General features: G+C 43.9%; 1 protein-coding gene across 4 annotated transcripts in view; it reads left to right on the forward strand.

Annotated features, from left to right (window-relative positions):
- Positions 1–16916, forward strand: part of Fyn (FYN proto-oncogene, Src family tyrosine kinase) — a 193218-nt gene that overhangs the window by 20754 nt on the left and 155548 nt on the right. For all 4 annotated transcript variants that reach the window (XM_063252372.1, XM_063252374.1, XM_063252370.1 and 1 more), the window contains exon 2: positions 5424–5463. The gene's annotated coding sequence lies outside the window, so the exon portion shown is untranslated. The remainder of the gene's footprint in view (positions 1–5423; positions 5464–16916) is intronic.

Here is a 16916-nt window from a genome sequence, read left to right on the forward strand (position 1 = left end):
CCTAAATAAACCCCCATAGATGAGCAGATAACAGGCAGTTTCCGAGAAAGAAACCGAGACCAAGGCTTAGGACTTAACGCGAAACATTTTAGAAATGTGAACTAACAGTTTTAAATACTTTAGTTTTGTACACATGCTGTGATTCTGACTCCTCTTGAAGAAACGGAGGGTCTGGTAAAACTGAACTTGAACCTGTGATGACAGCGCACTGCCCAGCATTGTGACTTTCCTTTGGGGAGGGGTGGCCTCGGCGCTGCAGCTCACCAGCCTCATCTCAGTTGCTGTTACTTGTTTTTGTTACTTGGCTGGCCCTTGTGGGTTTTTGATGTGTGACCTTTGCTGCACCCTTTCCCAGCCATCCATGGGGCTCACAGATTGTAGAGCTAGGGAGAGAACTTGGTTTCCCAGCCAGCTACTTCCTGCCTGGCTGTAGACCAGAATCCTTTGTTTTAGAATGTACTCTTCCTAGTCAGTGGCAATGCATCATTAGAGGGTGGAGGCTCCATTTGTGCCTTCCCCTAATCGAATGAAGCCTGGAGTTCATAGTACGGGGTCCATATTCTCATTTGGGATCCTTGCCTTCCTGGTTGCCTGCATCAGAAGCTCTGTGTATGCTCCTTTGTGGCATGCAAGATGGAGGGACTACAGTTAGCATGCACATTTTTATCTGCACAGAAAGCCTGACCAGCAGGAAAAATCTCCAGCATAGTGTGGGTTTCTTACAAATTTTAAATGAGCATGTATTACCTTTTTAAAGAGGCAAAGTGAATATTTTATATAATATAAATGAGATTTAGCACATATAGCACTGGCTGGGTCCTGTGCCCGCCTCCCCATGCCAGAGACAGGAGGGCATTCCCCAGCCCTGTTACTGTGCTCTGTCAGACTGTGCTTTCTCTTTGGTGCTGGTTTGCTGAAGATGCTCCTACGGTAGCATCATCTTTACTCTTTTTAGAAGGTTTAGGCACATGAGGAAATGAGTTAGTCTGAGGCCGGAATGAATGGCTGGGGGAAATAACATTTTTCCTGGGGGAAAGGGGTGCAAAAATACCCTGCAACAAAGGTCCTTGTCTGAATTGGTCTTCTCTTTGGGGCTGACCCAGCTGTTGAGCGAGCAGGGGATCGGAGTGACTCGAGCAGGGATGATCCACACACTGCATGCCTGTCTGCAGCTGTGCAGGCCTCGGGAGCCCACTGTGAAAGTGGCCTTTTCCCGGGCTCCAGGCAGGGAGCCAGGGCCACCCCTTCGCAAGAGAGCACTGAGGAGCTGCTCTGTGTACTCTCTATGTGTCTCGGCTTTCTTTGGAATTATAGCAGAGTCTGGCCCTGCCTGGTCTTTTTTGTGCTCTGGATCCTAAGTTGAGGAACGTTCGCCCCTGTTGACAGGTTTGATGGAGAAGCTGCTGTCAACGGCTATTTTATCCTCTGTGGCCACCGCCATCCCACCACGCACCGCTCTGAGGTCCCCACTTTAGTTATGAGTGAACAGAGTGACGGTCACTGGAGTAGAAGGAAGCCATTTGGATGCACTGTGCGCTGACATGTCCAGTTATATGCAGATGCATTTTGGCAGGTCAATCAATATTTTAAATCTTTTGCCAGTAGTAAAAAAGGTTGAATTTGGAAGCAGAGAAGATACTATGACCAGAGAAAAGCATACCTGAGTTTTCTCTCAAGCTCCCATTCTAAAAATAAACAAAAACCCAAGTGATGAGTTAGCTCTTGGATTCCTTATGAGCCTGAAGTCTACTACATCATGTGTGAAATATGACCATGACCCTGATATAATGCATTTGTTTTTTGAATGTGTTTTTCAAATAACAGGAATCACTGGTTAATATTAAAATAATAGCAGTATCTTCAAATTGGGTCTCTGTCAGTGATTTTAAAGCTAAAGCCCCAGGACTACACTTAAAGAGGAAGGTCATCTTGTGGTTAAGTGTGCGTAATATGTGGATGTGGTCAGTGCTTTGGATATATATAGCTCTTCCCCTGCAAACCACACACAGACACACAGACACACACACACACACACACACACACACAGTCTCGTGAAGCAGTAGCATGGTTTGTTAGTAGCCCTGTCATCATTCCCTGCCATCCCTCAGTGCCCTTCTGGCCACTGAGCAGCTGACGCTCTATCGGGGAAACAGTGAAATAGCCCCAGAATTAAGTGTAGTAAGAACACAGCAGAGAAGAAAGCTAGTTCTACAGAGAAGCGTGAGCTAGGAAAACAAGAATGAAGAGAAGATTGTGAGCTGAGCTCTGACGGCGGGTTAGAGGAAAATTAAACTTACCAGCAGAGTTGGTGAGGTGGGAATGACCACGCCCAGGCCCGGTGCCACACATATGCTGGGACCACATCTCTGAGGTAGAAATAGATTGAAAATACAGTGGTACAGTGCAGATGTGTGCTTTAAACCCTGGCTGACTTCTCAGCTGGTGTATACCTTCTCTCACATCTGACCCCTGCCTCAGTTTCTCACATTTGTCCCCACAAGTTGCTCCCGTCCTCTCAGCCACCTCTCCCCTGTAGCACTGCCAGGCCTCCTGGTATTCATGGAACCTGGGACCAGTGCTCCTTTCACTGCGTCCTGATTATGTTCTCCCTGGGCATTTGGAAGCAGAACAGTGGGGGCTGGAGGGTCAACTCTGCCAAGGAAGGATGCCGACTTGAGGATTGCTCAGATCTAGGTTTAGAGTATTTGTATATTCACCCAAAGATAGAAGCCTGATCTGATCTAAAGTTGAGAGTTGTTCATTTTTGGTCCACGTCTTGTCCTTTGGCTCCCACTCCTGTAGTCAGCCAAGACATTTGCAGCATTTATGATCAGCTTCTCTACTAGGGCATCCAGGTCACTTTAGTTATATTTGTCAAAGCATCAGCACCACTTCAGCAGGAAGAATAATAGCATGGAAAAAGCTCTTTTACCACAAAGCCCACAGATGAATCTGTAGGCAGCTACAATGCCTGTATGATTCATATTCGTATGTACATCTGTACACACATGCCCACGCAGGGGAGTGAGAGAGTCCCACCTTGTTTTAAATCTTGGCAACCTAAAAATTTGATTTAAAAAAGGTAGGTTTTGAATACATATAAATTAGGATAGGTGTTTTTTTAAATGATCTTTTAAAAAGAATCTGTCCTTTAAATAAAAAGTATCTCTGTTTCACTTAAACATTTGGTGGCCAAAACTTAATTTAGTCTCAACTTTTCAGAAACACAGCCTCCGTCCTATGCCCCATAGTACCAGGAATTGAACCCCAAGCCTTTACAGTCAGTGCTTTGTTGTGAGATAGGATCTCACTAAGTCATTAGGTTGTTTGGGTTGGACTTGAATTTGTGATCCTTCTGCCTCAGCCTCTCAAAGTGATGGGATTACAGATCTGGGTCACTATGCCTAGCAGGCACAGTTTTCAAATGAGAAAGAAAAGCACGGTTTTAAAAGCAGACACTGCTCTTCATTCTAAGTGGGGTTACCATGGGAACTTTACCTTGGTACAGTTCCTTCTCTCCAATCTTAGCTACTTTGAAACAGTGGAGCTGGTGCCATGGTGCCATGTTGTTGGGAGTCTTTGAGGTTAAAGGCTGTGGCATCATTCTTTGGGTTGATGGCTGCAGAATGATGCATATAAGTCCTTGTAAGCTAACCCATCTGTTTGGCAGTCCAGAAAAGGCAATGGGAAGGTACCATGTATGTGGAAGGATGGATTACGCTCTGCGCAGTAGTGGGCCAGGAGCTCCAAATGGGCTTTTATTTTCCTCTTGGCATCAGGTGCTAAAGTGCTGGAGCGTGCAGGCTGCTTCCTTCAGTATCTGCTGTGACTCGGGCATCCCATGTTGTTGCAGTGTTGCCACATGTACGGGAGAGGAATATTAAGTTTCCTTCCAGTGCTGGAAAAGGGATCTGATTCTCAGGTGCTCTTTTCACAGCCAGTGAAGGAATCTTTTACTTTGCCAGTGGGAAACAACTTGTTACGAACTACAGATCAAGCCAACGACTTTTCCAAACCTCTATGAATGTGTTTAAGAATGCAGGTCAAACTTCTATAAATGTGTTCTCACTGGGAGAAGTTCTCCTAGTATAGTATCAAGTTTCTCATATAGGAATGCAAGTTAAGTTTTGGACAGAGCCTTTCCCATGTTCCGCATCGTAGCAGTGGCTGGGTCTTCAGCTCATTTGCCGGAAGACAGGGTGCCTGTTGCGATGTCTCCTTGGTAAGAGCAGGCTGGCGTGGCGCGGAGTCAGCAGAGACGGCGACGAGGGCTGCTGAGGTCCAGCTGCATGCCATGCTGCTTCGCACACGCTGCCCTAGCCTCCATGGTGGGTCTCTTGCTCGCCTGTGGTGAGCTCATGATTTGAATGCCCATTTGTGGAGAGCAGTGTATCAGTTAGTAGTTCTCTTCCTTCATTCTGAGTCATCTTTGATTAGATTGACTAAATATGTTACTGATGAGTGTGCATCTTTTGAGACAGTGCAAAATTCTCTTGGCCAAGGATGGTCTCGATGGCAAGAGTAATTTTTGTTGTGAGTTTTTTAACTGTGGGCCAGGAAGAAAAATGATTAAAAAATCATGTTGAAAAGTTAGAGTCTCCACTGTGTTGTTTGTGCCTTTTTCCACTTGAGAGCCCTCAACAAAACCCCCTTATACATTTGGCCCTAAAATATTGTCAACATAAGTCCATTCAACTTTATTGCTTTTGAGGCTTTATTCAGCTGAGCTTAAATTGCAAATAATAAATGAGGTACTGTGATTTTGTCAGTTTGTAAAGAGAATACATGAACAAACTGGAAATCTGTCATCTTGGTCCTGGCACTTTAAAGGTAGTGTGAAGTGGGCATGGATGTTGTCTGAAGCATCATTCAGCCTTGTCAGGGATGAGCGTAAGGTTCTAAGGTCATCCTGGGGCTGGAGTTCCATAGACAGGTGGGTATAGGCTGATGGGTTGGCAAACTGGGAACCCTTGTTGTTGGAAACAGGTCGTTTCAAGAAGACTTGCTTCACATTAAGACAGGAATACATACAGACTGGTGGCTGGAGGGACATTGAAGCTGAGAGGAAAATGGGGTGAGATCTTGGAAGATTCATTTTTAATATACTCCCCAAACAAATGACTTGTATCTTCTCTGAAGAAGCGCGCACACTCAAGGCTTTTGTCCTTATCTTTCCTGACTCCTGAAAGTTAAAATCTCGTGCTGGCTTCCTTTGTGGTACAGAGCCAGGTCTTTGCAGTTTCAGGCAAGTGTTCGTGGCAACTGCGACTTAGCAACCATTGTGTGAACAAAAGAAAAATTTGTGGGAAAATTGATTGTCTGTAACAAATGGACATTCTATGGTGGTACTCTGTGGGTGGTTTACAGGCAGAGTGCTTGATTCTCTTTCTGATGTCTCACTATTTTGTTTTTTCCTTTTACAGTTTTCTGAAGAGGCAGGATGCTGATCTAGACGTGGAAAAAGTAAGTTGACAAGTTTTGTGCCGGAGGCATGTGTTTTGTGAATTAGAAAGTATTTCCACTCAGAACCCAGGATGAAGTTTGCTTTCAATTTGGATTACACTTGAGTCCGTAGGTTTCTAAGAGAGAAGCTGGGTTGGAAATGGAACCTGGGATGTGAAATAGAAAAATGTTAGTTCACTTCCGTTTTGGTAATTATACAAACATATGTTGTAGCTATAAGTTACTTCTTCCTAGATCGGGACCGCTGTCCTGTGACTGCTAAGCCTTTGGGCTGGTGTGGAATAAGCAGTGCTCTCTGTAGACTGGCTAGACTGTGTTCCCTTTTAGTGCACTTGTTGGGTTGTTATTGTTTGTTTTCTCCTTCTACTCTCAACTGCTTACTTGGCTCTGCCCCAGCTGTACTGTTGTACTTTGGAATTGTGGTCACTGTCTTAACAGATCATTTCTGGATGCTACTGAAGCAAAAATGATTGTGACAGATGAGTACTCAGGTAATGATGTCAGCATTTGGTGGAGTGATGCAGAGGGGCTCCAGAGCTCATGATGAGGGCCATGCTGTCCAGAAGGCTCCATGGGGGAAGGATGTGGGGGGGACCATGTATGTATTCTTGTGGTGAGCAGACATCAGCTGGCTCTTCTCTGCCTGTCCAGTCTCTGTCTTCCTGGCATGGAGCTCCCCACAGAAAGGCTCAACTTGCTCAGGTCTCAGTAGCCACCCGGGAAGTTCTTTGCTTCCCAACCACACTGCCTGGGTGTGATTTTCCAGCAGTTCTGAGTTATAGCCTCAGTTTCCTGGCCACTCAAGGGTGCCATTCACTGTTAGTGACTTTGGGTTATTTCTCATTTTCAGTTTGAGTCTGAGAGGTTCTTTATCCTGAACTTGAGGCATTCTGAATATAGCCAATATGTTTTGTTTAGTTTTTGCTAAATTGAGGAATATACTACTCAAAACACTATTCTAGAGCAATCCTGTGCAACCCTTGACCTTTGACCCCACACCAGTCCCTAGCTTTGTAACATGACCTATCTATTTCAGTCATGGGTTTTACAGCTTCTACAAAGCAGGGGTACTTGGAGAAACACAGAGGCTTCATTGCAATAAGACAGGAGCTTTTTTAGAATCTTGTGCACTTAGATTTTAGAGTAGATTGCAGAAATTCTCATAGGAGGCCAGTATACTGGGAATCTCTCCCATGGGTCAAGCCTACAGTAGTCGAGAGCCACCTCAGAGCAGTGTGGCACAGAGCAGCTGGCCCACCTGGCAGTGGCAGTCCAGGGAATGCTTAGTGTCACCCTAAGCTACACAGTTTTCCTTGACCTGGCCGTCCAGGATTAACCTGGTTCCTCCCAGGATCAGCCTAATACAGGGGCGGACAGGAGGGTTCACTAAACATGGGCCCTGAGAGGAAGGAGCCAACTCTGCCACTAACTTTCAGTTAAGACCTTAGCAAATCACTTCTCCTCTCCAAGCCTCAATTTTCTCATCTGTTATGTGGCCCCCTTTTTAGGACCAAGGAATATGATTCATGTTTTAGTTTAGAAACAGAAACCACACTTATTTTCCTTTCTCACTTGGATCTTATCCCGAAATGGAAAGAGCATTATGTATCAGTCAGTGTTCACTAGAGAAAGATCTAATGTAAGATATATAAATGTGTAAGGGTTTACAAGATTGGCTTACACTGCAGAGTCAGGTATGGAAGAGTTAAAAAGGCTTTCAAGGGGCTGGAGATCCAAAGTACTTAGTTGAAGAAGGCCTGCAGTGTCCCAGGCAGGTCCATTTTAGGAGGCCAAAGGGTCTGCCCTGGAAGACAATGTCCAAAATGAAGATAAAGACTGGAGCTCCTCTGAAGAATCTGAAGCAAGCTTTCCTTCTTGGTTACCCTTTTATGCCATGTATGCCATACACCTGGGAATACCCTAGCGTGGGTCTTCTGTTTTCAGTGAATCCCTGCAGCCACACCCAGAACTGTGCTGATCCAGTTTAGCACATGGACACAGTAAGTTAACCATCCCAGGCTGTTGGCCTCCACTCTGAAGAGTACTTGACCAAGCCAGCACAGAGAAGAAAGGTGGAACCCTCCAGATACAGCCTGGCAGTGAAAGTGTCTGAACGAGGCTGTGCAAATGTGACTGGCTCTGTCCTGTGGGTACCAGAGAGTCCAGAATGAGGGAAGCTCTACAAGGGATGGGAAATGCTTCCTGCACTACAGAGTGAATTTGAGCTGCCACTAAGGGCTCGGGCTGTTCCCCCTCAGTCAACCAGTTAATGACCCAAAAAACACTCATCTGCTCTAGGGGAGTTCACTGTTTGAAAGGCTCTAATGCAGAATCTTTTTCTAATGCTGCTGGAAAGTTATTGTGTACATGCACAAAAGCTATTGTGTCCATGCACCAGGTCTCTAAAGAAATGTTACCAGTGGAGTAAAGAAAAATCACAAACCTCACCCAGGTTTTTTGTTTTTTGGTTTTTTTTTTTTGTACTGGGGATCAAACTCATGACCTTGCATTTGCCGGGAGGGCCCTTATGCCACTGAGCTAAATTGTCTGCTCTCCTCACACTGTTTTTTAAATGGATGTTGGAGTTCTTGCTTTTAGTTGAATATTTTTGTAAAGATAGGACTCTGTATGGAAGATAAGCTTTTTTTTTTTTAACATGAAAGCTCAAACACTATAGCATGAATTCTAAGTTAATTAATGCCCATAGTTTATTGAGTTTCTATCCCAGATAAATGTGTTATGTTTTTCTTATTCAGTGAGTGTAACAGTCTGTTATGGGAATCACTTTCTTCCCCATGAGCTGTGCAAGGCACTGTAGTTGTATTAGAGATTCTAGTAAGCTCTGTCTGGGCCCAGAGCCTTCTCTTTCTCATACCCCGCCTTACTTTGGAATTGGTATGATACTTTTAAAAAGTTTTATAAGTGATAGAAAACATTGTTCCTTCCCGGAGAGATCCTTCTTGAGCCCTTTATTCCAAATGGGGCTGCCTGTCAGTGCTGTTATTTTTCAAAACCATTGTTATAGTTGTGTGGTCATTTGTATGATGTCTGTGTGATAACTGTGTTTTCTATTGAACAGTGAGCTTTGTGAGGTCAGAATCCTCATCTCTGCCAAACCCAATGCCTGGCTCATAGTAGGGCTTCTAAAAACGTAGCTGCAGTGCCTGCCATGTGAATGAAGACACATGACCAAATGAGAGGGTAATGAGAGCCAATAAAAGCCATTTTGAACACCATATGTCAAAGTAAAAAGTTACTGTCCATGCCAGAAATATGGTTTCTCTTTCTGTCTAGGGATTCTATCTTGGAAACCGTGCTTATTAATAACCTGTAGCCGTAAGACAATAGTCCCCTGGCTTTCTCTCCAAAACAACAAAATTTCAAGCAGACAGACAAGTAGATGATTCTTTAAGAGTGAAGTGTTCCAGGCAAGCAAAGAGAGGCCAAAAAATAAAAGAAGGTAAAGCCTTTAAAGTACAAAGGAAATATTGAAACTTTCTTTGTGGGCACTGAATCTCCTACAACTCTTGAGGAAAACGGTTCTGAGTATTATTTCCATAAATCACTGCTTCAAATGTATGAGTTATATGGTAAATCTTTAAAAGTAAAATCCATACTTATCCAAATGTTAAAGAATGTGTAATCAGGTTATATCAGAACAAAAAATATGTTCTAGAGGAATACTGGGAATTGAAAAATGTACTTTTTAATATAAAAAGTATATTAAATTGAGTTATCCCAGTTAGAAATATAAATTATGATATAAATGAATTTAATGAAAATAACAACACTTTGGTCATAATTGCTGACAAAGGCTGGGGAGAGAGGTTTGATTTTCATGCGCCTGATGCCTTTGTCTGGTGTGTGAAGGGTGTTTCAGAACCTACCATGAAAGAGGCGCTGTGGTTTCTGCAGTTGCAGAGAATTCCTGTGTTACCATTCCAACTGTCCTCAGGGTTTAGACAGCTGCTTGCAGGCCACAAATACAACTGCATAGTTGATAGACACAGAGGCCTTCAGAAACAAAAATCGCCATGCAAACAGAAAAGCAAATACAAAAATTACCTTCTACTTTAAAATTGTTTCCTTTCCTTCCAGTAAATGCCTTGAAATGTGTGTCAATCTCTACATGGAATACATACATGGTAGTCTTCCCAATTTTCAGTGTTCTTTGGTCTTAAATCCTAAGTGAAATTATGAAAATAACTTACATTCTTATTTTGTATTCTCACGGGAAAAAAGAATCTAGTCCTAAACAGCTGAGAGTATAAAACTTAAGGCTGCATCTGGCGTCAAGCTTTTTCTAAAGCCCTGTGTATGAGTCCATTCCTCCCCTCCCCTGCTTCTTAAGAGCTAGAGAAATTAATTCATTTATGCTTTTGCTATGGTTGGGAGCACAGGATTCTTGGGGAGCAGAAGGTCAGCAGTGCTTACATATAGTGTCCAGAGGTTTCGGAAGTGTTGGTGATAGCAAGGCCCGAAGATGTGTCTCCAGCGGCTGCAGGAGGGCTTTGGCGTGGGAGGACACCGCCTCACTGTGTGTGCTGGGCGCTTTAGGGAGGCGGCAGAGCATTCTTGCTTCCTGAATGGAGGCAAGTGGCACCGCTGCTTCTGAGGCCTCCAGAGAGGCGGACTGGAGACTGCGGCCCCTGCGTACAGGTGGGAGCTGTCCCCTAGCCTTGCTTCTGCTGTGCCCAGGACTGCCAGCCCCAGGGACTGTAGGAGGCCAAGTTTGCTTACATTCTGCCCTGCCCCTAGCCCCAGACTCACACCCAGATGGGCCCATTCTGCTGGTGATCAGGCAACAGAAGGGCCCAGCCTGGTGGTGTCAGTAAGTGAGGGTCACATTTCACACGGTCCACTTTCCTGGTGCCTGGAGATCAGGAGAAGAGAGTGACTTTGGGTTGGAAAAAAAGAGAGAGAAAAAAGAGGTATTGTGAATTTAGAAGGAAAATATACTTAGAATTTTGTTTTAGACTCAAAGGCAAACATTTTTGGTTCCTGACCAAATATAGTTGTCGTGCCCTACCCATAATAACTGACCAACTTTCTTTTACATAAATCTCTGGATTGTAAAAGTGCTGCTGTCTAAGAATAAAAAACATTCCTCTGCCAATTTGAATTTTCCAAAATAATAAAAGATCCCTCTTCTGAGATGTTATAAGCCTAGGCGAATATTGATGATATTATGTGAGCTACAGACAAAAAAATGTTATCTTTGTGATTCAAGGAAACTGGAAAAATTTGGAGCAGACTGCTTAGTCCTCGATGCAAAACAGCTCCCTCATTCATTCCCTAAACAGTGATGGATGCCAGTGAGGGACCACTCACACCCTGTGCTCGGCTACTTGAAGGAAGTGTGGCTCCAGGCACGTGAAAAGATTTGCCCAAGGAGGACATCTAGGAAGTGGCCAGGCTTCTCTCCCTCTCACACCGCCACTTAGAAGGAGGATATAGCAGTATTAGTCTCAGGCAGTTTTGCAGGTCTTTCATTTTCTCTTCACTGAATTTAAAAGCATTTTCTCCCTTCCTTTTGGTTTTAAAAGTAGTAATCATGTTTTTATCCAGAAGTAATAATTAGAAACCTAAAAAGAGCATCATCTCTAAACCTGAGCTGGCGCTGTGAGGTGACCCCTGTGGCGGTGGAGAGTGAGTTCCAGGAATGGCATTCTGCAGGCGGTAGGGACAGGGAAGCCTTCCAGACACTCACCGGTCCTCTCGCTGTTGCTGGTTCCCAGGCTTAGGGGTCAGTTTGTTACACCCCTCGGCATCCGGGAAGCCAAAGCTGTGTACTGCCAGGAGTAAGTGGAGAGCAGTGCTGCCCTTGTGAGCCAGAGAGAACCTAGACAAGCCCTCACCTATCTGTACCAGCTGGTTTTACACAGAAGCTTCCTCCTGTAGCTGTGAGTTACTGTATAATTGCTTTTGTGGCAGCCAGGACTGCTGACTGGGGCTTGTTGCCATTCGGTTGTCTGTCTTGCATAGACTTACTGTCTGCTGAATTCGCATGTGAAGGGAAGATGATTAATAAAGTATGGATGAAAAATGGCTTGAAGGATGCCTTTGTCACCGCCTCTCATTACTTCTGAAGGTGGAGCTGCACTTGTTCTGTGACTAGTGTGGCATGGGCCCCAAGCATACTTAGAAATTCAAGCTTTTGCTTTAAAGAAGATTCTTATAGATGTCACATGCCCACATTGATCCAACGGTGACATTTTATTTAAGCAGAAAATCTTTTTTTTGTTTGTTTGTTTGTTCTGGTTTCTGTAACAAATTACTGCAAACTTTAGTGGCATAAAACAGTAGAGATTCATTCTTCCCTCATAATTTTACAGATCTGGTATCCAATATCAGGGTGTCAGCAGGGTTCACTACCTCTGTTCTGTAGAGAATCTGTTTCTTCTTCTTAATTTCTGGTGATTGCATGTGTTCCTTGACTTGTAGCACATCAAGCTAGAAGCTATCTCTGCCTGTACATCTTCTCCTGTGTCCCTCTTACAAGGGTATCTGTGATGGTTTTGGGGTTCTACCAGATAGTCCAGAGTAAGTTTTCCTCTTGAGATCCTTAGTTTTACTACATTGTGATCATATGAGGTGATATTTACAGGTTGTAGGGAAGTGATTATCTTCCAGAGGAGTATTTTTCTTCCTACCATACCTTCTATTTGAAATTTTCTGTGTTTTTTATTCATAATGTAGAGTTTATGTTACTCATTCCTTAAGTAAATTTGTTTTCTTGAAAGGGGATACTTGAAAGATCTAAAAACTGGAGGCTAGGGATTTAGCTCAGCAGCATAACACCTGCCTTGCAAGCAGGCGGTCATGAGTTTGATCCCTGGGACCAAAGGGGGGAAAAAAATCTAAAAATGGATCTCTCCTTCTAGATCTTAGAATAAGCAAGGCCAGGCCAATCTTTCTCAGATTGAAGTTAGTGTAAGAATAAAGAATTATGGGCTTTTAGAGCTGGGAGGAGCCTTAGAATACATACTGCCTCAGTCTCAGATGGAAACTGAGGCTGGAGATACAGGGTCACCCAAGTCAGAAGCAGAGACGGGACACGCTCTTCCTCCTCCAGTCTGCCTCTTCTTTGTTTTTGCAGTATTTTATAGTGTACATTCCTTTTGCCTCCATATCCTTGTTCTTTTATGAGCCCTTTAGTTCCTGAAAATCTCATGCCTGAAAACCCTGTTTCCCTCGGCCAGCTTCCAAGGCCACTTTGTCATTTTGGTGAGTTCCTCCTGGATCCAGTCCTTGTATGTTCCTATCTCTTTGGTAATATAGCCCTTGGACAATACTTTGGAGATGGCTAGCTAGACCAGAGTGAGAAGTCACTGAGAGGTCTCGTGAGATGCACAGGTTTTCTGCTTTGGTGTACCGGTGCAGACCAAGGAGTACATCTCTGACTTTGTCACTGTATCCTATCTGTTAGCTTGCACTGAGTCTGCACTGATTAAAGTTCTTAGTTAAGACTTCCTAAATATGAATTGCTTTAAATGCAATCCCCTTTGCTGTGCTGCAGAGATTTGAATTTCTGTCAGTTGCACAGTGGACCAGCTTGGAATCCAGAATAAAGACCAGACTGAGACCCAGAGAATAAAGAGATTGATGGGGTGGGGCATGTTCATAGGGCTGGTTGCTGCAGCGGACAGTAAACGGGACAGTTTGAGTAATCTAGTAAGGCAGAGCAACAGAGAAAGTCTTCTGCAGTGACAAGCTCTGTGGACTGGTGTTTGGCTGAATTGTCGGACTTAGCAAGTCATGGGGCCATGAGAGGAGTGTGTGTGAACAGGAACTATAGTCAGAAAGCCACCGCAAAGAGTTGAGTTCAGAAGAATGAGTTTCAGTGTCAACTACTAAAATAAGATAGAGCCCAAGATGGAGACCTGTGCAAAAAAGTAAAAGGAAACCCTGTTCAGAAGTCAAAAGTCTTATAGACTTGATAGGATTCTGTGTGACTGCGGGCCAGCGCCTTCTCTGCCCAGACTCGGGCCAGGGGTTCCGGGCAGACATAAGGTGAGTCGCCCGAGCTGCACAGATAGACAGGTGTAAGGCAGGTGATGACCCCGCCCTACACATGGGTGCATAAACACACACAAGAGACATTTTCCAATTAAAAGCAACATTTATCTCTGTGTTTTTTAAAACATTTTTTTAAAAAAAAGATTTGTGTGTATTTTGGTCAGTTGTGGCTGCTATTCTAGTCTCTTGACCCTTACACCCCAACTGTTGGTGCTCAGGATTGAACCCAGGACCCTCACACTCTGCTTTATTTTGAGACAGAGTCTCACTGAGTTGCTCATTGCCCGCTGTGAGTTTAAACTTGCTGTCATCTTGCCTGGTCCTTCTAGAGTGCTGAGATTATAGGCATGTACCTCCTTTTAAAATCTTTTGAAATCTGTAGTCTTCACTCCAATCAAGCAGCTGTCCCCTTTCAGCTGTGAGTCACCTGTAGCCTCTAGAAAGGATCCTCTTGTTTAAAAGATCAATCAGAGAAAAATGTATGAAACCTGCACCAAGAACCGACTGTCTTTGTTGTTGTGTGGTGTTGGTGCTCTTGCAGGTGCTCATCTGGTTGCGTCTGAGTTGACCAAGCCCAGTCATCCCTGACTCAGGATTTCCCATCTTCATCAGATGCGCTTCTGAGCGGCTGTCAAGTGCTTTGCTGGCATCCAGGTGTTTGTATCTGGGATCTGTCACTCTAATAGACCTGTGAACATGGCCTGAGATGGGGCAGTAATATAGGAATGTAAAGTTGATAGCATGCATGGTTAACTACTGCTCTGAGGGTGGAGGTGTCTGGAAGTCCTCACTGGGGCCGGTAGGTTTAAAGCCCAGATCTCACCTTTTATAGCACACCGAAAATTTAGCCATTTGAAGATTTTTATTTTTAAAGAGGGCCTGAAATTCTACATTCAGATATGGAGTACTAGTTTTCATTTTCAGGGTACCTCTCTACTGAAGACTGGACCTCTTTTGTGGGTTATGTGTGGTTGGAAGAGCAGCCCCCAATCAGATGAACACAGTTGCTTCTCAGAAGACGTGAGGGCTTCAGTAAATTGTGCAGTGTGCCACTAGTGGGAGTAGGGAGTGTGCAAAGTGAATGGAAAGGAGGTGAGCTGTGTGGAGCATGTGTGTTAACAGGAGGGATAAGTTGGTCCATTTGCATAATCCCTCCATATAAGACTGCCAGGGAAGTGGTGGTCTCAGAGTGCCCCGTGAGACAGCGGGTGTAGTGGAGGAGTGGGTGTGAGAAAGTGCTGGTTACGGCCCTGCAGCCTGCAAAATCGAGTGGCAGTGGCTGCAGGAGAAGCGCGTGTGACACTGACAGTGTCTGAGGAGGAGGGAGTGCTGTGAAACGGTGAAGGAGACCTCAAGGGGAAGCTGGGTGAAGAGATGTCAGAGAGGGGAACAGTAAGGAGCTTTTGCCTGCTCCCATTTTTGTCCTCCTTTTTGGGGAGCAATCCCTGCAGGAGTTGGATAATTTCTACCTCTTATGGGGAGTAGATCACACAGATGACAGATGCCAGAAGAATAGGCCACAGAAACTCCTTTCCATATAACTTTTTTTCCTGTTGTTTTATGTTAACATTTTTAGTGCTGTGATAATTTAAAACAAATAAGCAAAACCTTTGTGGGGGGAAGATTTTGTCCTTTGGAAGAATATTCTAAAAAGTAGTAGTCTATCTTAGAAAAACAGTAATTAAAAAAATAAATTGACTGTCCCTTTTCCTATTATATTGTTATCAGATGAAGGAAAAAACAACAAAACAAAATGTTTTTCCTTTACAAGAGAGCTTGACATACATTCAAGTGCTGCTTATTGTAAAAATAAATTTGATAATGCAAAGTTTTGAACAACCTCCAGGTACTGAAAAGTGGCTTAGAAGTTGCTCTGGTGATCCGTAGTGAGGCTTTAGGCAGGGAGCTTCATTGGTAAAATGTCAAAAGCACATTTTCACATATGGCCCATCAACTGGTAGAACACAAATCTTTAAATAATATTTGCTATTTTCTCATATTTGGTATTAATCAGTACTGGCTGTTAGCTAATCAAATAACGTTTTTCATTATTCTGTCTTTATAGTTGCCAAGAAAAAAATTTTAATTAGACTCCTATGTTTTCTAGATTGTACTGTTTAACAATAGTAGCACTGCATAATTTGGTCCCAAGGAAAAAGCTTCAGAAACAATCATTTCATACCCAATTGTCTCAGTTACTTTTCTCATTGCTGAGACAAAATGCCCAACATCCAAAGTTAAGGGTGAAAAGATTCATTTGGCTCATGGTTTATGGAGATTTCAGTCCAGAGTTGGCTGGCTCCAAGGCAGGGTGGCGGAGGAGAAACAGTTCATTGTGGTCCGGAGGCAGCAAAACAACAGTGGTCACCACGGCTCTTTCTATCCCTTTTACCCAGGCTACCCAGAGCCGCAGCACTCAGCCCTTAATCCTCGCATTCTTGATCCTAGCGGTGCACCCTGAGTCCATCCCAGTGTCATGCACTCTAGATCCAGACTTCTGAAAAAGCCCTCCAGCTATGACCACCTGAGGCTTTGGGGAAGCATCCAGGCACAAGCCATAGCACCGACAGAGCAAAACTGCTTCAGCTCAGTAACTAATTCCTGCTATCTGTTGGAAATATAGTTGTTCTTTATTTTCTTTTAGGAGAAAAAGCCTAAGCCAGTGTCTTAGGGCCCTGTTTGCATGGAAATTTTAGGTAGTCATCATTCCACTTGATGTTTAACCCGTGGGTCAAATTTGAGGCAGTGAGTGACAGTTTGGCTTGCTTTCCTGTTAGCATGTCCCTTGGCTCTCTGCTGAGACTGCTCTCCCTCCAAAAAAATAAAAAGAATTGTTTAACACACATGCTTTTCTTTAAGGCTTCTTTTTTCTTTCCTGCCAGCCAGGCCCCATACTCCCATTTTTCTTACCTCTGGACTCACTATAACTGGTAATTTTGTACAGTTCGCTTTTCCCAGTCAGTATATTTGTTAAACATTCATCTTTATTGATGCATGAACTACTATGTGTGAAATTCGTTTATTTTCACTGCTGTGTGGTCGTCCATTGTATGAATATCGCAGTTTATTTATCACTGCTCTCAATGGATATTTGGGTCATTTCCACTTATGGCTATTTTCAGCAGTGCTACAGCAGACTTTTTTTTAAAAAAGTGCATCTGGCTGCAGTTTCTCCAGGACGGTGCCCAAGGGGAGAGTTTCCAGATTGTAGGGTGCCTGCACCTTCAACTTTGCTGGGTAACACAGAATTGTTTTCCAGAGTGGCGATGTAATTTGACATTTCCGTGAGGAAACATTAACTTTGAAGAGGAGAAGATGTAGGGAAAGGTGAAATACAGGATTAGCTACCCGTCATTAGGTTCTGATGAAGTTCAGCTCTCCTTTTCAGGGTGAGGTAGGTCAAGCTGGGGTAAGAAAGGTGTAGGTTTTAAAGC

This window comes from Cavia porcellus, unplaced genomic scaffold (assembly GCF_034190915.1).
Source record: "Cavia porcellus strain 051 isolate PalLab524CR breed Dunkin Hartley unplaced genomic scaffold, mCavPor4.1 scaffold_7, whole genome shotgun sequence".
Taxonomy (NCBI): Eukaryota; Metazoa; Chordata; class Mammalia; order Rodentia; family Caviidae; genus Cavia; species Cavia porcellus.